Here is a 22503-nt window from a genome sequence, read left to right as displayed (position 1 = left end):
GCAATGTCATTCAGTGTCACTTGCCGGTTGTCCTTCACTATGGCTTCAACTGCTGCAATCTTCTGTGGAGTCACAACTCGTTGTGCCTGACCTGGACGAGGAGCATCTTCCACTGAAGTCACACCATTTGCGACCTTCCTACTCCATTCGTAGACTTGCTGCTGTGACAAACATGCATCACCGTACTGAACCTCCATTCGTCGATGAATTTCAATAGGTTTCACACCTTCACTACGCAAAAACCGAATAACAGCTGTTCTTCCCTGGGGCAAGTCGCAAGTGAGGCAGCCATCTTTATACTGATACTGCGGCGGTACGTGTGCATCTGCACTATGTTGCCACCTACAGGCCATTCTGCACGCTGTTTGTAGCACGCTTACCAACTTACAGGATAACGGCGCGAAATTTCGATTTGTTATTACAAATTTAAGGTTTTCATTTGACTCACCCTCGTACATTTGAGGGTAGGGAGGATGAGACAGAGACAGTAAGAAACTGCGACCTCCTCCCTCTCAGAACCAAAACCTGGATCCACGCCTGAGAAAAACGGTGTGCGAAAGTTGAAGTGCGGAAATCGTGAAGATTCAGAGGAGCCTCAAGTATGCATTAAACGGCTGCCGTCCCACCTTGTCCGCTGTTAATCCAGGCAGTGCTACCTGATTTCTAAAAGTGCTGCTCTCTACTAGCAGGTTGAGAGGAAAGGCGAGCAGCTCTAAATGGCGTATTCCGCTTTATATATATATATATATATATATATATATATATATATATATATATATATATATACTAATCGCAGCCGACTCCACCAGGGCAGTTAACACCTCGTTCTGCTGCGCGTGCCGGCGCGACGTAAGAGCGGTGGCGGCGATGCTCGGGCCACATTTCGCTTGCAGCCACAGGGCCGGCAACTTAACGGCAGTCTCCCGGGCACGTTCGGCCGTCTATCGTTACTGTTTTTCTTTATTATGGCGGCGTGCCGGGTCCCGAGCAGAGCTAACGTCTCGCTACAGTCGGCGCCGAATCTCGGCCGCGATGAAAGCCAATGGTTGGGCGCAGAGTCGGCCGTGGCCAACGGTTCCTGTGAAGCCGATTCGCATCTTGCTGCTATTGTTCCCAGTTAGGCAATTCATGTTGTTTATATTATCGTATGACACTACAAACATAGTCCGCCCCCGGTAGCTGATTGGTCAGCGCGACAGAATGTCAATCCTAAGGGTCCGGGTTCGATTCCCGGTTGGGTCGGAGATTCTCTCCGCTCAAGGACTTGGTGATATGTTGTCCTAATCGTCATCATTTCATCCCCATCGACGCGCAAGTCGCCGAAGTGGCGTCAAATCGAAAGACTTGCACCCGGCGAACGGTGTATCCTACGGGAGGCCCTAGTCACACGACTATAAACGCACGCATATACGCAGACGGAAGAAGCCGCAACACCAAAAAATAACGGTTATAGAGTACTGCCTGCCGCTGTGGCCGAGCGGTTCTAGGCGCTTCAGTCTGGAACCGGGCGACCGCTACGACGGCAGGTTGGAATCCTGCCTCGGGCATGGATGTGTGTGATGTCCTTAGGTTAGTTAGGTTTAAGTAGTTCTAAGTTCTAGGGGACTGATGACCTCAGATGTTAAGTCCCATAGTGCTCATAGCCATTTGAACTATTTTTTGATCCATCACCATACTTCAAACACTTTTGATGCCTCGGAACAAGCCTGTTTTAAAACGTCTGCACATGTTGGAGTAAAACAACCTAGTAAACAGGTCAGAGCAAAGTAAGATATGTCGAATGGAGCAGAATTATGTAAATAATCATAGGTCGGAAACCTAAGACAGCTTGCACAATTTTAGGGCATAGAATGTCGGACCTGCCTAATCGCTGCCCAGGCAGCGATTACTTACATAATGAGATTTGCTTCATTTTAAAATGATTTTCAACTAGCTTACATGTGTTTAAATGTAAAATTTCATCTGCGAACTTTTCTATCTTAAAGTTTCCTCGCACTTAAGACTCATGTTCGACCAGTCCTACAGTATTATTCGTCGTCTTGGGATCCTTACGAAGTTTAAGGGGAGAGAGAGATTAGATTCAGAGAAGATCAATTCATTATCCTGACCAACCTCAGAAAATATACAAGTACTTTGTATTGTATGTCACCTATGCGGTGCAGCATGTGTGACTTCGGGATCAAGGAGAGAACAGGATAGATACATTGTGAGAAACTGAGTGGAAATCCCGAGGTAAAAAGATCGTTCAAATAATGTGTGTTCAAGGACACTAAGGCACGTAACAGAGACCCACAGGGAGACACAGATCTCCGAAACGAATAATACCAAAATATAGTAAACGGATATAAGAGAAAATATGAGACGTGATTTAGACACACGCACGCATGCGCGCGCGCGCTGACACACACACACACACACACACACACACACACACACACACACACACACAAACAAACACCTTCTGCCGGCCGGAGTAGCCGTGCGGCTCTAGACCCTACAGTCTGGAACTGAGTGACCGCTACGGTCGCAGGTTCGAATCCTGCCTCGGTCATGGATGTGTGTGATGTCTTTAGGTTAGGTTTAAGTAGTTCTAAGTTCTAGGGGACTGATGTCCTAGAAGTTAAGTCCTATAGTGCTCAGAGCCATTTGAACCATTTTGAACAAATACCTTCTGGATGTCAAAAATTAGATTGCCGTCACGACTGTATCTCCTTCTTTATGGCATGCGGCGTAGGTTTCTTGGGGTACCAGTGTCGTCTCCCCCCCTTCCTGTTGCAGCCCGGATGGCCCGCGGGAAGAAAAATGTCTGTTAAGTTTCCGCACGAGCTCAGAGCTGCCTACTCCTAGCTTCGTAGTTCTTTCGCGAGAAATATGTAGGAGGCACCGATGTATCAGTTCACTCTTGTAGGGGCGTGAGCTCTCGGCGTTTTAACACCACGCCATGATGCAATACATCTCTCTTGCTGCGTCTGCTAGAGGAGCTGGGAAGTCATCGACGTGACGATTTTTCGTTTAGCAGATACGTATGAATCAGTGACGAGACGCGCTGCTCTTCTTTGTATCTTCTCTGACTCCGCTAACAATCCTGTCCGGTACGGATCCCAAACAGACGGCTAATATGCAAATATTTTATTAATCGTTTATTCACAATCTGCCACAGTTGCGATACGTCTGTTTGGTGCCTTGTTTGGAGCAACTGGTTCAATCTCAAGCCTGACCTAGTGAGGCTGCAATGAAAACGTGTGATCTTAATAACAAACATCATCGAGTAAAACTGAAGTGATATCAGGTGTTCCCCAGGAAAGCGTCCTGGGACCTCTGCTGTTCCTGATCTATATAAATGACCTGGGCAGCCATCTGAGCAGTTCTCTTAGGTTGTTCGCAGATGATGCTGTAATTTGCCGTCTAGTAAGGTCATCCGAAGACCAGTATCAGTTGCAAAGCGATTTAGAAAAGATTGCTGTATGGTGTGGCAGGTGGCAGTTGACGCTAAGCAACGAAAAGTGTGAGGTGATCCACACGAGTTCCAAAAGAAATCCGTTGGAATTCGATTACTCGATAAATAGTACAATTCTCAAGGCTGTCAATTCAACTAAGTAGCTGGGTGTTAAAATTACGAACAACTCCAGTTGGAAGGACCACATGGATAATATTGTGGGGAAGGCAAGCCAAAGGTTACGTTTCATGACAGGGCACTTAGAAGATGCAACAAGTCCACGAAAGAGACAGCTTACACTACACTCGTTCGTCCTCTGTTAGAATATTGCTGCGCGGTGTGGGATCCTTACCAGGTGGGATTGACGGAGGACATCGAAAGGGTGCAAAAAAGGGCAGCTCGTTTTGTATTATCACATAATAGGGGAGAGAGTGTGGCAGATATGATACGCGAGTTGGGATGGAAGTCTTTAAAGCAAAGACGTTTTTCGTCACGCCGACATCTATTTACGAAATTGCACTCACCAACTTTCTCTTCCGAATGCGAACATATTTTGTTGAGCTCTACCTACATAGGTAGGAACGATCATCGAAATAAAATAAGAGAAATCAGAGCTCGAACAGAAAGGTTTAGGTGTTCGTTTCTCCCGCGCGCTGTTCGGGAGTGGAATGGTAGGGAGATAGTATGATTGTGGGTCGATGAACCCTCTGCCAAGCACTTAAATGTGAATTGCAGAATAATCATGTAGATGTAGAAAATCGTAATATATGCTGTATAAACTGTTCGCAGATGTCTCTCACAATCAACATGCGCTTGTTTAGCAAGTCAGAATCAAAGTCTTGCGGGGACAAACCCATTTGGCACTATAGTTTCGCTGACGTGACGTAGAGCTTCCTGTGCACGGCAGGGAGACATCTGGCAACGTGCTCCACACGTTCACTCGTTTGCTCCGAATAGCTGATAATTTATGTTACTTTGTCTAATTCGGCCGTAAGTTCTGCAGAGCGGTGTATGTACAGATGGAGGGTGAGAAAGCGTGTAGCAGACATACCGTGTTTTTTCTCCAGAGGAAGAAGAGAGAGGCTCGGGAAATACGTGGGCGCGTCTGCCCTGGCACTTGTTCTGCAGCGAGATTTCGCGCTGGATAAGGCAGTTCGGCGCGCCGCCGTCGGCGGAGCCACTGCGCGCCCTCGCACCTGTCGCAATCCTGCGGATAACTCAGTGAGCTGATAAGCAATCGGCGCCGGGACCGCGGCTATTGATATTCGCGGCGTAACTCAGGTCGGACGGGCGCATTATTGCCGGTTTCCGATTTACGGCGGCTGCTGCGGCTGCTGCTGCTGCTGCTGCGGCGGCGGCGGTGCCGAAGACGCCAATTCCACGGCCACTGGAGGCGCTATCTGGCGGCGCTCGGCGGCTCGCGGCCGGCCGCCAGACCCTTCACACCCAGAGCTCGGCTTCAGCCTGTAACTCGCGCTATGCATGCGTAACGAGCAGCTCCTCTGTCGGTAGCTGCTGCAGTCCTACCTGGAGTCGGGAAAAAAAGAAAAATTCCGGAGCTCTGCTTTCTGGGCCTGTTGGGGCAATAGGGAGCGACCGACTGCCGTGTCAACCTCTGTCTGTGGCGTACTTGGATTCAGTATGCAGGGGCGTGCGGTCGGCACACACCTCACCCTACCAGTGCCGTGTTTCTTGACCTTGCTTCTCACTCGAGTAGCTTCTCAGTTGGCACCACGAGACTGAGTGCACCCGTGTCATGTCCTGGTACAGGTCCAAGCTATCAACATACACTGTGTGTGGCCTGCATTGCGCAAGGAGGACGTTTGAAAGATGGCAACAACTATGCCCCTTACATGAAGTCATTAAAGATCACCTAACTCACGTTGAGCGAACGGTGGGGATGAACAAAAATGACTGACAAGACACAATGCATCTTGTAGAGGGTGTAGTATGGACATATTGGAATAATTAATGTCGAGTGATGATTATAAAGTAATTCACGCGACATGAAAACTTTGTGGAAATGCGTCGATTTACTGGAGGCTAGATTACGCCAGGTTAGTATTCAGAGTTGACGGTGGCCTGCTGGGGAGCAGCGAAGGGAAGCGACAATAGGCAGGTTAGGGCGGCTCGAGCTCTGAGAAAGAGGTAACGGGGCGCGGCCTCCAGCTGCCTTAAGATGAGTGACAGTGAGTGGGTGGCTGACCCCGTGCTGGTGTACCGGGAAGCAGACGGAGAACTTGTACACCTTTTGATAAAAGTCTGTCGTCGCATTTCCAGTGAAACATGCAAGAAAGCCGTGCAAAGCTACGCTGGAGCGGTCAACAGAGGCCGAAATATGCGTGTTCGTGACTATAGCCACTTCACGCTGAATTCACGGTCTGCAGAGTACGAAGTAAATCAGGTGAAGAGCGACAGAATGAAACACGTCGGCCTCCGATGAGAACGTAGGAGCGAGGAATTTGAAGTACTCTCCTGGAGTCAGAATTTCGGAAAAATTGGTGTTTTATGCAGATGCTAAAGATGATGGGCAGCCTGGGAGGAGCTAAATAGCAGAAGTTGAGAGGAATTGAAATTTTCTGGGAATTTGTTCACTTTCCAGAGCAGGCATTGGTCGGCGCTGGGAAGCGATGCATAATTAACGCGACTTGCGCTGCAATTGGCGTGAGTGATTTTGCTGGAGGGGAAACCGAGGCGGAGAGCGGACTGGCAAAAGTCTCAGTAGAGGTTTTCCGTTCCCAGTTTGCCTAGAGTGCGGACTTGGTGTGCTTTACTCAGCTTGCCTGAGAAAGAGTGAGCATCTCTGCAGTTTAGGATATAGCAAATGGAACGTTTGAGCTTGAACATAGAAAGTTTTGGTTCAGCTATGTACTGAGCAAGATAGCTAGGAGTGAATAGAATATCGCAGCCTTGCAGCACCACAAGGTCGGCCGACGTCCTCACAACGACGACGCTCCGCCACGCTTATTCGGTGATATTGCCCCCGCTCCGGCCACTGATTAATATGTTTGATCACGTCGGCAAAGTTTCCACGAGGATTTCATGGGCCGTGTATTGGGGAATCTTTCTCGCACCTCGCATTACGCCCGGGACAGTCGATTGGAATTGATTCTGATTTATTGCGCTTTACTCCACGGCAACGCAACATATTCCCACTGCCTGTTAGGAAACTCATGTAATGTGATGATTGGAGATCGTGACTTAAAATAAATTTGTGCTAATCGACTGCATCTGTTTTCAATCAAGTACTTCAAATCCCAAGTCACTTTCTTAATTAACTTTATGTTCAACATTTGCAGCTGGTGTTCAATAGCTGAATATAACATCAATGTGCACCCCTTTTTAATTAAAAGTGATCAATTCTAAATCAATTAGCGTCAACACTGCCACCGCAGTTCAGTCAGGAGTCACAGGGCCTTCTTTGCGTTATCCGATATTGCGGCAGTTTTGCACTCTCTGTTGATCTGTTAGTCAGTTAGCTGGGGTGAACACACGCCAAAACCAGATAAGTGTTACACATTGACAACAGTATTGTTAGTTGTGTTTCCACGTAGCCAACGTTTGTAACGGAGTCGAGAGGGAGTAGAAGTCCCTTGGTTGTTTTAGGGTTGGTGCTTGGCAACAGAGAAAGATCTTTCGCATTGACAGTGGTCTTCCAAAGTACCAATGTGATATACACTCAATAAATACATCCACATCTACTTGATTACTCTGTAGTTCACAATTACGTACCTTGCAGGGGGGGGGGGGGGTCATCGAACCAACTTCAAGCCACACTACGTTGTGTGCATCAACAAAATATTTTCACACTCCGAAAAAGGAGAAAATTGGTGACTGAAATTTTATGAGAACGCCTTCGTTTCAATTATTGCCACCTCAATGCGCGTATCATATCCGTCGCACTCTCTAGAGTATTTCGTGACAACACAAAACGAGCTGCCCTTCTTTCAACATTTTCGATGTCATCCGTCAGTCCTAACTGATGCGGATCTCACACTCCACAGGAACACTGTATAAGATGGAGGGCAAATGGAGCGTAAGCAGTCTCTTTGGTAGACCTGTTGCGTTTTCTAAGTCTGCCAATAAATCGCAGTCTTTGGTTTGCTTTACCCACAACATTACCTGTGTGATTACTGCGATTTAAGTTATTAATGACTGTAATCTCTAAGTATTTAGTCAGGTTTACAGCATTCGGATTTAAGTGATTTATCGTGAAACCGAAATTTAGCGGTTTCCTTTTAGTACTCCTATAGATGACTTCACATTCCTCATTATTTATAGTCAATTGCCACTTTTCGCACCAAACACACATCCTATCCAAATCGTTCCGTAACTTGTTTTGTTCAACTGATGACCTTATAGGCCGGTAAATGACAGCATCCTCTGCAGACATTCTAAGAGGTCTCCTAAATCGTTTAGGCAGATCTTGATCATCACGGGGCCTGTTACACTTCCTTGGGAAACGCCAGATATTACTTCCGTTTTATTCGATGGCTTTCCTCAGGTACAACGAATGTGATCCTTCTGACAGGAAGTCATGAATTCAGTCGCACAACTGATGCATTTTTATTACAAGTCGCTTGTGAGGAACGTTGTCAAAAGCCTTCTGGAAATCTAAAAATATGGAATCAATTTGATATCTTCTGTCAATGGGACGCATTACTTCGTGAGAGTAAAGAGCTAATTGCTTTTTACAAGAACGATATTTTCTGAATCCGTGTTGGCTGTTCCTCAATAAATCGATTTCGTCGAGGGATTCATAATGTTCCAACACAATATATATTCCAAAATTCTGGGTCTGTAATTCAGCGGATTACTCCCATTTCCTTTCTGGAGTATTGGTGTCACTTGTGAAACTTTCCATTATTAAGCACGGATCTTTCGACGACTGAGCGGTTATATATGATCGTTAAATATGGAGCTGTTGCATCAGCATACTCTGAATGGAAGCTTATTGGCATCCAATAAATATTATTTATCGTTAGGCTTATTTATACACGAGGTGTCGGACCAATTGACATACATATATGAGATACACGTATTACAAACTTTTAACTGTCGAAACTGTTTTTGCTACGACTACGTTTTACTAAACATGAGTTTCCCACAATCAAGAGCAAGAGCCATCTAGCTGCTTGTTATAAGCGATAAGAAATTCACTACGTTTGGTGCCTAGCTCAGAAAAACAGAACTTGTTCTGTAATTTGCCGAGTCAATGGTCACTTGGCTCAACTACTAACTTAATGCCCACTTAGCGTATTTACTAATCACTGGCTCCTTGGCCTAATTCATATGAGACAAGTACTGTGCAGCTACTTGCTGCTGCTAGTAAATGAAATCTGCTATGCCGCTAATTGAGACAAAGACAGACTGTCCATGCGCAGCACTATTGAGTGAGACATACACAAAACACATGCAAAACTGCAACTCATCCATCAGTACTTGTTGCCTCGTCTGGAGCAGTAGTGTATCCTCATGGATGAAGTGGTACTGTCCTATCAGTAGCTGCTGTCGCTCAAGTTGCTGCTGCCTTCTTTCATAGTCTGCTTACTCCGTTACTATTGACTGCAACTGGCTGTTGAGTCTTCATCCCCCCTGCCCATGGATGACCTTTTAGACGTTTCCTATATTTTTCGGATCGGTTGCGGTTGCACACAACATTCCTCATTACCTTTCTAAAACATTCCATCTACAAGTGATCGTCTTAATTACCGTCTAGTAACCAAAATCCAGAGCTGGATTTTTCGTGCCACGAGTTTGGCCTCGGGTCTCGAGTCATTTGGCGAGTTGACCAGCGTGTTGACAGGCCGACAACTGATAGCTGGGCGTCAGGTGCTTCCGAAGGTATTATCGTGTACAAATACTTATTTTCTTACTTTTAACTAAGATATTTCCTGATCATGACTGTCTGTTCCCATCGTCACACCAAACAAAAATCCTTGTCAGTACCGGGAATTGAACACGTGAATCTCGCATCACCCCAGACATGATGACCACAGAGCTACGGAGCGATGAACAGATGTTGCAGTAAATCGCTGGAATTGCATTCACTGGCTGTTTTAGGTAGCTCGCCTTTTAAACGCCATCAATCTACTCGCATTAATTGAAACGTGATGTGATGTAGTATGTGAGGATATGGATGAATATAATTGCTATTGGCACAACGGGTGAAAAGTCTATCGTTCCCAATAAATATCACCCCAAAACCGTGTAACACAGCCTTTATTGTTGATAGTGATCTCAAGTCGATGATGAAGAGAGCCCACAAATTTCTTGAAGTATGTCAAGAATGCTCGTTGACAACACAGGCCAACGATGGTAAAGCGTTTTTGCTTAAAATACGTTATTCCTGTGTTTTTAGGGCGAAAGTCCAAGCATGATACTTAAAAAACTGTCATCACCCACCATTTCTTCACATTTTACAGTTAAATTTATTAAATTAAGCGCTTGTTGAAGAATTTAACAGCTTTTATATAGTTAAAATAATTTAAAAAGGAGGTGTAAAGAATGTAGATGATGTTGGTAGCGCTGCTAAAAACATTTGCTGTCAAAAAAAGGTCAAGTCTATTTTTGTGTTAACAGATGGTTTTTTTTTTTTTTGTTTACTGTCAACCTAACATCACTTTCCCGTTTCCTGTACATGTGGTCAGTGCAATGTCTAATCGTGGTTGTAAAAACTCTGCTGACAGTTTTTGTTTTATTTATGGTGAATTTGTGATTAAAAAACACCAAAGAAACATTACAGACATTGTGAAAACGATTTATCTATCGTACTTTGGATCTGAACTTGGTGATAAAGATAAATCTTGGGCTCCGAATAAAGTTGTAAGTAGGCTGTTTAGTTTTTTGGTAACGCCACGTAGCGCTCTGTATGAAAATCACTGACTGTGCTGTGTGCAGTCCGTGGCTGGTTGGCATTGTTGGAATATTCAGTATTGTAGTGTTGGGCAGTTGGATGGGAACAGCGCGTAGCGTTGCGCAGTTGGAGGTGAGCCGCCAGCAGTGGTGGATGTGGGGAGAGAGATGGCGGCTCACCTCCAACTGCGCAACGCTACGCGCTGTTAACAGCCAGCCGCCCAACACTACAATAATGAATATTCCAACAATGCCAACCAGCCACGGACTGCACACAGCACAGCCAGTGATTTTCATACAGAGCCCTACGTGGCGTTATCAATATAAAAACCTAAACAGCTTACTTACAAGGTATGTTATGTGTGTGTTGAAGATCTGAGAAAACGGTCAAAAAAGGAGAAAAAAGCGTTTAGATTTGCAAAGTTCTTAGGACATGAAAAAGACCCAGAAAATGTTTCTATTATAGCTACAATGTTAAACAAGTTTAGAACATTAGGATGTTTAATGAGCGTGAAAGTTCACTTTTTAAACAGTCATCTTGATTATTTCCCAGTCACTATGAGAGATGTTAGTGAGGGGCAAGGAGAGCGTTTTCACCAGGACATTAAAGTGATGGAGAAGCGCTACGACGGCCGACTACGGTTGGTCATTTCACCGAGAAGTTCAAAAAGCGACTCATCGTAGAAAAAGCTACACAAGAAACTTCAAAGAAAAAAGAGAAAGAAAATGCAAACCAATTCCATCAGACAAGTGAAACCTCTATTAACACACATCATTGTTTTAGGTAGCTTACTGTAAATACAAACCATTCTTATGTTGTAACAAAGCGTTTCATTAACTTCCCCGTTTACCGCATATTATATGATTTTTATACTATATAGTAAAAAGCATATTGCTCGCAAACAAAAAAACTAAGGCCAGATTTCGATTCAGCTCATAAAAATTTATAAAGATCAGCTACCAAAGTAAAACAGTTTTTCAAAAAAAAAAAAAAAAATTCGTTGGCTTGTGTAATCAGATACCGTATAGCTGCCAGATTGTGGGGACACTAATTGCTATGTTCCACCCGAGGTTCCAAATACTCGCACCAATTTTCTATGGGATTATCGTAGGGTTATTTAGCGGCTCAGTCGAGTACGAAAGGGCGTCTGAGTGTGTTTCACACCAGGAGCGTATGCGTGGAGCTGTGTGACTACGGCTGTTGTAGTGTTGGAAAACGGGAGACTCCGCAAAACATCCATCATGAAGATTTTGAAGAAAACTCTACAGTTTGCCACTGTGAATGCTGCAATAAGCATCGTGGTTCATGTTCACGGGAACCTGAATGAATGAGGCCAAGTCACCGTAGAGAAAACACCCTCAAAACATCACAGAATCACCTCCATCCAGAACCACCGCACCGCAGGTTAAACGTGACGGTGCACTCGACGTTTTTGCACCAGACTACTCGCCCCTTATTAGATAGTGTCCACTTTCTGAATTGTTTGACCCAGTGAACACTTGTGGTTTTGATATTATGTGTAGTGGCCTTTAGTGACGTACCCACGACTCCAAATATCCATTGCATGCAGTTCCTTTCGCGATGTTCGATCGGTATCTGTTTCAGTCGAATCTTCATTCACTGACAGGAACTGTTCCTGTCCTATTTGAAAACGATGGTTATCGACAAACTACAATGCCAGTTTCCGCTTCCTGGTCGTTGTGAGTTTTCTACCACCACTGTTCTTATGTCCAGTGACGTATCTCCGATTGCTACACCATTCATTGCAAATACTCCGGACTTCCCAAGTCGTGCAATTTCATTCACGATGTCGTCACACGTACGTCCGAGGATGATAGCTCGTTTCTACTTTTCTGTCACGTCTCCACACCAGATTGTTATCAACGAAATTTTCTCCGTTCATTGCTTACCGAGCGGTTCTAGACGCACACACTGGAACCGCGCGACCGCTACGATCGCAGGTTCGAATCCTGCCTCGGGCATGTGCGTGTGTGTGATGTCCTTAGGTTAGTTAGGTTTAAGTAGTTTTGAGTTCTAGGGGACTGATGACCTCAGCTGTTAAGTCCCATAGTGCTCAGAGCCATTTGAACCATTTAACATCCAGTGCAAGATAATAGAACAGTAATGAGATCTCCAACGCGTTTCGAATGCAGAGCGTAATGGCTCGACAGTATTCTAATATCACGATTACAGAAGCCAGGGAAGATATTTATTTCGTCCCCTCACTAATCAGTGGAATCGTAAACATTTTTCGCTGTGTGGGTGCGTATGTAATCACGGAAAATTGTATTCCCTTTTGGAAATCATCCCTATCCGACTGACTGCATACTCACCTAAAATTATTTTACGAGGTTTGGAACTTTAATAGTGGCAATGTAGTTTAATAGTGGCTATGTAGTTTAAACATATGTGTGTAACGTTGTGAAACTATATGAAATGGTGCGAGCACACAGATCGGTTGAAATGACGGTGAATTGATGACTATGGTTTATTGGCAGAGTCCTTAGAGGGTCTCCCATTTGTGAGTAAAAACAAGCCAGGGAATCACCAGTAGTGGCACAAGGAACCCACCGCCATACACTGTACAGGGGCTTGCAAAGTATATATGTGGACACGGAGAATACGGTGTAGGTCCACTTTTGCTTTCCAAAACAGATTAAATTTTCATAGTTCGATACATATCATTAACGCATCGGATACAAAAGAGATCATGATTTTTTAACATTTTCTCCATGTATTGTACTGCTTACTACAATTTCCACGATTGAAATGTTTACTTTTAAGTCTTTTTCAAGGTCTTATGCTGCAACTAGTAACCAACACTGAAAGGAGACATTCCATAGTCAATAATTATGCGCGTTACATAGTACTTTCACGAAATAATCTGCATAGATTGCTAACGAAAATTATTCAAGGGCTGAAACCACAAATGTCAATAAAAACAAAATATTGAAAAAGATATTAGCTCATATAGCTCTTGTTAGCATTCTGTTTTTATTCACATTTCCCGCGCGCCGTGTAAGCGAGATATGGGGCCTGTTAGCGGCACAGCATACCGCTCTTCAGCTCAAAGCTTCAAAGAATACAGGCAAAGACAAAACCAATATGATTAAAATATGAGAAGCTTACAGATGTTTTAAAGCTATAAAAAGAATTTACTTTGTAGACATTTATGTAAAACACTAAAACTGTTGATTTCCTTTGTTGTTTAAATTCAAATTTAAGGGCTGAAAGGTAAAAAGCGAAATATATATTTAAAACATGCCGCAGAAATTCTGACGTTCTTCTACAAAGCAGCACTGCAGCTTCACTGAAAAGTGAGGAGTCTGGAGGGTTGGGAAGGCAGTGTTAACAAGAAGCGAAGAGATAAGGAGATACGGAGATGGGAGCCCTAATATGGAACAGAATATGTGGCAAAAATTGTAGTAGGTAGGAGGGATAAATATCGTGGCGGATTTCTAGCAATCGTTACGTGCACCATACGCATTAAACGATCAAAACATGCCATCTTGCTACTACAATATATCATAAAAGTGACATACAAACGAAGTATTTTCAGCTAACCTTACTGGTGTGTATAAATAAATCTCTTAAACCTGGATTAGTGGCTTCTACACATGTCAGTAACGTACTCCTTACTGATCAAAAACAGGGCATAACTAACTTCATCATATTTACACCACTTCCAAGGACTATATATAAGGCGCACCCCTAAGTTTTGATACTTCACAAGCCGGCCGCGGTTGCCGAGCGGTTCTAGGCGCTTCAGTCCGGAACTGCGCGACTGCTACGGTCGCATGTTCGAATCCTACCTCGGGCATGGATGTGTGTGCTGTCCTTAGGTTAGTTAAGATTAAGTAGTCCTAAGTCAAGGGGACTGTTGACCTCAGATGTTAAGTCCCATATTGCTCAGAGCCATTTGAACCATTTTATACTTCGCACCTAAGAGTACATTTATTTGTGCTATCAAAGGTTTATGTTTCCAGACCCATACGTGCGCCTTAAATATAGACCTTTGAAATGCTGTAAACACGGTGAATCTGGTTCTCCCCTGATTTTGATCAGTATCCTGTGACTTATCGACATTATAAGCCACTTATCCAGTTTCGCGAGATTTATTTCCATCTTTTACATACCAGTAAAATCAGTTATCTACCTGTTTTGTTATATGTTCTTATAACGAGATGGTGTATTTTTGTCCTTTATATAGGTGATGTTTGTAATGAATACTAACGAGAATATAAAACGTACCAGTCCTTTCAGCTTACTTCAATAATATTAGAAACTTCTGTCATTTCAGCACATGAATAATTTTTAATAGTTACCACTTTACGGTGGAATGTCTACGTGTTTATCATTTGTTGCAGCTTAACCATCTAAAATGAATTAAGAGTCGATATTTCGACTATGAAAATTAGAATAAATAGAGCAGTCAAGTCGAAAATGTAGTCCAAAAAACTTACACGAGACTGCGACCTCATGGCATATACAGTTGTGAAAAAAGATATTGTTCGATGGTATTTGGGAACTACACACGGTCCTCGCTTAGTCCTTAGTCTATCATCTTCGTGTTATATATTACCATGGTGTATAAATTAGGGTAATAGGTTCAAATTTGACGCTGTGACCACTTCCGTTTAACAAAGCGCCGTGTGCGGTGGAAGTGCAGAACGCAGCTGTTGGTTGGGTTGCCGCACGCTGTGAGCTCAGGCGTTACTTGTCATCGTTCCGAGCCGTAGTGAAAAGGACAGAACCCCACAGTGGCTATCGGTGAAATACGGCATGGTGTCCCCTCGTTTCTCGTAATTAAACGCCTCGAAGAGACAGAATATGTCGTCATAATTTGGTAGACAGTAGTATCTCGACCTCAGTATTTTCGTAAATACGAGTATGGTCTATGACGTGGGAGGGTTAACTTGGGTACTGCGATTCTACCGAAGCACGACACTTTAATCAGCAATGATTGGCAGCGTATAATGTTCCACCTGATCGACGGTGATGGACCATAATACAGTATTGTAACGATTTGCACAGCTTGCAAGTTGATAACCACGTATTGTCATATAAATCGATTAATGTACCGTTATATGTGACATGATACATTGCCCATCAAAAATAGCAAAGTACAACATACGTATTGTACTTGTAATGCACAGTTACATTACCTTTCCTGTTCACGTGAGTTGTCGAATTAGTTAGGACTGTCCACTCTGTACGTTAAGGACAGGTGCGTCAAATCCAACATCACGTGTGATACTCTGTATGATGACGATAAATTTCGTAATTTTTAATGTTACCAAATCGCTCTCTGGTAGCGTAAAAGCTAAATCATCTGGTACGCCAATAATTTCGTACCTGACGGATAAGAACGAAGAGCTGGTAGGGGTTCCCGACAATGTTTTGCGGATGTCATTCCAAGTGACGTTTACGCAGATAATATTCAATTTATCGTGATCGACAGAGGCAAACATTGGGAGAGATAAAAGTATAATGCGCATGTGCGTCTTATCAGGAACAGGTAGGGCCTCCGTATGGCGCACTGAGGACACAGACCGTGATATTCATATCTTGTACACACCTCCGTTTTACACTCGACCAGCTGCTCTACTAGAGAATCAGAAGGTGCGGAATATATGCACCAAAAGCCTCTCTTCTTATTGTTAACGGAGAACCTTGACTTCGGAATACGCTCAGTTTTACGTAGTTTTATCTACGATGGATATTTTCCAGCTAAAGCTTATTCACATTGTCATTACCGGCTGAAAATTTTTCCGCAATACGCTTTATTTTGGCATACCTATTAAACTGGTTGCGAGTCGTTCCCGTCATCAGATAATTAAGTTTCTAATCGCTTAACGTTTCTGGTACGTACTGCGTGTTTTCAGAAATTATAGCAGTTCAGTTTAGAAATACGAGATATGGAGAACATGGAACGCAATCTTCGCGATGACACTTAACACAATTAATAGGAATTCTGTTACCACTCGTCGCATTGAATTTCCACCTACAGTGTGTCACGCTCCACATTTGCGTGTTTTTCGACAATGTCAGCGCGTATTTTAGCACATATGACGGAATAAGAAAGAAACGCCTCAAAATGTTGCAGAGTGGCGTTCTAACTGCGAAGTAAGCATCTCATGACTGGTCACGCCCTGAATATAAAATTTTCTTTTATACAATAGGACAACGTGAACGGATGACGGAAAAGTAAGAGTACAGGTATTGACAAATGAAATAAAAACAATGTAATAGAGGTCAGCTGGATGAATCCCAACATGGGTCACAGGTGTTGAACAATATACTTAAACAGACGCATACAACATTGTGTGGAAATTCAGTCACATGAGTCCCTTACCATTTGTGAGTCATTATACCTGCAAGAGTTCGACGCTTGTAACTTTTGCCAGATATAAAATGACTCTGAAAACTTCATGCGCCCGGGCTAAACTGCAAAACAGTAGGTTTTTACTCATACTAACTTCAGATGTAGTCATCAGTGTTGAATGTATAGTAAGTACTTTGAAGTCTGACAGGTGTTAACTGAAGTGCTACGCAGAAACGAAATTCCAGACGAACCAGAGTTTGAGCACTTCATATAGGAAAAAACAAGCCGATGCCTAGCTATCATAACTACTGATATTGTGAGCAATAATATTATCGTCAATAATATTATTAATAGACACTAACTTTGGTCACCATTACTATTCATTTCTTCATGACGGATGTGCCAAATGTAATCCTTGTACTCTTTCCAGCGAGTACGTTCTTGTGACGGTTTAACTTCTTACATTCCACCCACACCGTTCTGCTTCACAGACGCTCGTATCCGTTCCCTGTCGTGTTATTTTCTCAGTAGTACGTAATCTCTTGCGGCCTCAGGTGTTAAGTCCCATAGGGCTCAGAGCCATTTGAACCATTGCTGTCTGTCCAGTACTGTGCTAATGCTGTGCCGGTGTACAACACTGCGGCCGACGCTGGCAGGGGCGACGATTACGATTCACTTTGGCCAGGTGCCGCGTCTATCGTGGTGACGTCCTGGTCAGCGGGCTGTTCGCTGACGTCGTCTCACAGCCTTCTCTGAGGCTGCGTTCTTCATCATCGTGCCGTCGCTTGTGGTTACGCCTGAACACATCCACAGCTAAAAATATAGCGATACATAACGATCTACTACTCTTTTACTTAATAAATTGCATCGTTTTTATCGTTAGCGTAAATTTCCAATAATTAGTGCACATTTCCAAAACTTACCTGCAAACATCTAGTGAAATTACAAAAAAGCAAAAAATATTTCTGCGCTGTAACTCGCACGATGTCTAGAGAGGAGCTGGACTCGCTACACATCACGAGAACATTTTGAAGCGGTTCAAGGGTCTCCTGCATGGGAGCATTAGTGGACGGATGAGAAATTACGGCACTCCATATTGCTCATCTACTCCATAATGCCTGAATTTCATCTGTGTCTTATACGTGAAACTCTCTCCTCCCGAACAGGCCATGAAGTCCCAAAGATACCGACCGGCCGCCGTGTCATCCTCAGCCCACAGGCGTCACTGCATGCAGATATGGAGGGGCACGTGGTCAGCACACCGCTCTCCCGGCCGTGTGTCAGTTTCCGAAACCGGATCCGCTACTTCTCAATCAAGTAGCTCCTCAGTTTGCTTCACAAGGGATGAGTGCACCTCGCTTGCCAACTGCGCTCGGCAAACCAGACGGTCGCCCATCCAAGGGCTAGCCCAGCCCGACAGCGCTTAACTTCGGTGATCTGACGTGAACCGGTGTTACCACATAGGCAAGGCCGTTGGCCTTACACGTCAAGGGAGGTGAAAATCTGAGGTGAATTTTAAGTTACTCAGGAGATTATAAAGTTTTTTTTTATTTTCTAAAGAACTATTCTTTTTTACGAGAGTGTTTGTTTTATGTGGTTCTGTAGCTCAGTGGTGTCAGACTATGGATCCACAAGCCTCGGGCTCCATCCCCGGGCAGTGTCAGGATGTTTATATGTCACTAACCACTTCTCTCTCCAGTGACAATATTTTATAAAGCGAAAAACAGCGAGTTACGCCGTGGTTCCAAGTCCACGTTAAACTGTAGGACCGCCTATAAGAGGATGCGCAAGTCAGGTGGAAGGTCAGTTGAAGGTAGTGGCGTATCATTTCCAATAGAGCGATGAGTCTTCGGTCTCCTGTCCGACCTTGTGTTCTTGGCACCTATACCTTTCTTCTCTACGTTCCACATGAATGCGCATACAAACCTTATGGCAGTTTTTACAGTTACGTTTAGGATCACAGTTTCCATCTACTTTTCAAGGATGTTCACTGGTTTCTTTACAATACGGTCGACAAACACCCAGACAACAGCGAAACTTGTCCTACACTCTTGCGAGCGTGTGTGGATTTGCTGCTGTCGCTAAGCCATGTCGCAGATCACCGGAAGTTGTCGGAAGAGGAAGCAGATAGACGGAATCCTCCACATTTCCCCACAACAAAATCATTTGCAGCGATATCAAGTAACCTTGGAGGCGAACGGTGTAATGCAGTACGACGCAAATGCTCTCATATGCAGGTGGCAGTGGATTGGCTCTCTGTCTTGAAAAATTAAATTTTTGGTGCGTCCTTGAAATTATTAAAAAAGCTACGTCTCCAATACAAGTGAGAAACGAGTGAGCTAACGAGTTAGAACATTTGGAAATTAGTGCTGAGGTTATCGGTCCCTAAGCTTACGCACTACTTAATCTAACTTAAGGGGAGACGGAAGGCAATTTTTATCCCTATCTATTCTGCCAATGCTATTTTACCGGTTGAATAGGTACAGTTTTCAAAAGAACTATAAGTGATAAAACAATGACATTTTTACTATAATGCCTCAGTTTACAAGTAAAATGAACATAATTTTTCAAGAAAAAATTATTCTTTCACTAGTAAAATTTAACTTTTTTTGTGCATTAATTATTATAAGACAATTTTTGATTGTTTGGTGGTTGTCAGTTTACTTGTAATAATTTATTATCATCTGCAGTACGAATTGACCAGATTTCATGTTTCTAACCACATTAGTTTATCAAATAATGGTACCTGAAATTAAATAAATGTAGTTTTTAGAAAAATCCATTTAAAGTTTAATATTGCAATTCTAGTATAGTTTTGATGAGAATTACTTACCACTAATATTTTCCTGCGCCATACTGAGCATCATCTGAATCATACTGATATTCCTTTCTTCTCTTGGTCCCTCCTCTTTTCTGTCTGGCTTCTTTTGTTAATTTTAATTAGCAATATCTGTTTTGTGGATTCTCTCTCTATCTATCTGCACCAAGGATTTTGCGGTATTTACACTAGATTTTATGCCCAATAATTCCAAAACATCCAGTTTTCTAATTACAACATTGAATCATAAAATAGCATCATAAACACGAAATTTGAGGGTTGTATGCTGAACAAATACAGTTTTCGGTAACCGGTTCCAAATGACAAAATTCATACATTCATCTAAATTTTGGGTTTTCAGTAAACACCAGGCATTTCAAATATGGTAAAATCTAAAAATCGAATTTTTGAAGCCCAGTTGCCTTCCGCCCCCCTCCCCCCTTCAACTTACTCTAAGGACAACGCACGCAACCATTCCCGAGGGACGACTCGAACCTCCGACGGGGGCAGCCGCACGAACCGTAACAGGACTCCTAAGACCGAGCGGCGCTAAGGAGTTAGGCGCACAAAAGAGACAAGGGTAAAGTCAAGAATGCCCCAGGGAAGTGTGACAGGATCACTGTTAGTCTCGATGTACAGAAATGATATGACGGTAGGGTGAGCAGTAATCCACCACTATTTGCTAATGATACTGTGGTGTACGGGAAGGTGTTGTTGCTGAATGAGTGAGACAGATTTTTCGTTCGCGTGGTGAATGTCAGCTGGCTCTAAATGCAGAAAGACTTAAGTTAGTGCAGATAAGTAGAAAAAACACTCCAGTAATGTTCGAATACAGCATTAGTAGTGTGCCACTTAACAGTCAGGTAGATTAAGCAACTATACGTTACTTTGCAAAACTGTATGAAATGTAACGAGCGTGTAAGTATCTTAGTGGGGAAGGCTAATGATCGATTTCGATTAATTAGGAGTGTCTTAGGAAAGTGTGGTACATCTGTAAATGAGACGGCAAACAGAACACAAGGGCGATTCAGTTTTGAGTACTGCTGCCCGCCAGGTCAGATTACAGGAAATCAGAGCTTGTACGGGGACATATTGACAGTCGCCTTTCCCTCGTTGTCTTTGCTAGGAGAAGAGGGAGGGAAATGACTAAGAGTTGTCTAACGTACCCACCGCCACGCGTGGAGGCTTACGCAATATGTAAGTAGCCGTAGATATCTAGACTGCTGAGGGAAACTGCATGAACCGGCAATTTACAGTTAGGGATGGTAATTATCACTGAAACAACCGCTTTCTGTTATATCGGATTTTTTTCGACGTCAGTTAAATCTTATTGCATAAGCCGCTCAAAATAACCAGTCTCGGAAATATCAGAATTCGTTTTTTTTTAATTATTATTATTCCTGTTAGTTCGCCTGCCGGGCTGGCCGAGCGTTTCTAGGCGCTACAGTCTGGAACCGCGCGACCGCTATGGTCGCAGGTTCGAATCCTGCCTCGGGCATGGATGTGTGTGATGTCCTTATGTTAGTTAGGTTTAAGTAGATCTAAGTTCTAGGGGACTTATGATCTCAGTTGTTAAGTCCCATAGTGCTCAGAGCCATTTGAACCTATTAGTTCCAGTAATAAACGTAGAAGTCCAACAAAATCTGAAAAAAATTGCGTGTATGAGTTTCGACATATACACAATCAGAACACTAAATCAAGTAGACAAATTAAAGAATATTGTTCTGTATATCTTCGCTGCCTTTCTGGAAAGGTGATAAGTGATTGAATTCTACAAAAAAATATCACCAGTATTCTCCTAATGACACTAATTTTTGAAACACTGCTCAAGATTCATGTTGGAATCGGGAATTCTGCCAATGTTCGGGCATTACGAATAGTCAGTTCTAAAGAGTGAAAACAGATGTTGAAGAATCCTTTTTTTCGTGTTAATTTGTTCGGTTTCAAGAACTACAAACAGATACAGGGATATTACGAGGGCTGTCCAGAAAGTAAGTTCCGATCAGTCGCGAAATGCAAACCACTGGGAAAACCCGGTAAAGCTTTGCACCGATGTGTGCTCGTGTCGCGTCGCTGTTTTCAGTTTTGAGTGCACAGTGAGCACGTAAACATGCATAGGCAATAGCGTCTCCCGCCAAATATGAGGGCCTGGGTAGCGATTTCGCCTGTGTCATGCAGCCCACATGACACACCTGTCGAGCAGTTCCTTCTTCTGCCAATTCTCGGCCGCACACTGCAGGGGCAATGAAGACGCTCCTGCAGAGTTTCCGATGAGAAGTGCTTGATCACCCACAATACAGTCCGTAAGTGGCTCCCCCTGAGTCTCACCTCTGCTCACAAGAACCGCTGGCTATGAAGACAAGATTTTTCCACAGACAACGAGCTTCAGGCCAGTGCAGGTAACTGGTCGAAACTACAGGCGGCTGCTTTTTATGACGAGTATATTGGGAAGTTGATACAACGCCACGACAAAACTCCAAGTTGGAGCGGCGGCTACGTAGAGAAGTAGGTGGGAGGCGTACCTAACTGTTGCAAAAAAAAACGTTTCTGGTTTTCACTGTGGTTTCCATTTCGCGACCGATCCGAACTTACTTTTTGGACAATCCTTGTATTTAAACACAGGGGGCAGACTAGCAACTATATATTTTCTTTGACTACTATAAGTGAAATGTTCAGTTCTTATTTCTGTCACCATAATTTCACTCCTCTTATATTATTTCATAGATATTCCACACAAATCTTTAATATTTTAAAGCATATGAGACATTGTATTTTATTGCTCTGTGCACTGTGGATGTCCAGTGACGACAGAGAGAAACTGCCGTATACACGAGATGGGGCCACTCTCCTACACTGCAAGCACACAACAAACACAGGAACATAATTGCCTCTGTAATGTTATAACAATTCTGATGCCATGTGTTTGTTGTTCGTTTCTGTAATAGTTGTTATTAAAACAGCTGTGACTGCTTTCCCATTTTCTACAATAAGGCAATATTTCAAACCAATGCAAATTTTAAGAATAAGTTAAAAAGAAACACCGGTTACAACCACAACCAAATAAACAC

At 43.4% G+C, this 22503-nt stretch overlaps 1 protein-coding gene across 1 annotated transcript in view; it reads left to right on the top strand.

The window, feature by feature from the left end:
• LOC126272437 (tensin) overlaps window positions 1-22503 on the top strand; it is a 2382193-nt gene that overhangs the window by 1262291 nt on the left and 1097399 nt on the right. The gene's annotated exons all lie outside the window — the stretch shown is intronic.

The sequence above is a fragment of the Schistocerca gregaria genome, chromosome 5 (genome assembly GCF_023897955.1).
Source record: "Schistocerca gregaria isolate iqSchGreg1 chromosome 5, iqSchGreg1.2, whole genome shotgun sequence".
NCBI lineage: Eukaryota > Metazoa > Arthropoda > Insecta > Orthoptera > Acrididae > Schistocerca > Schistocerca gregaria.
The sequence above is the reverse complement of the archived record's forward strand: the minus strand, read 5'-3'. Positions and strand labels throughout refer to the sequence as shown.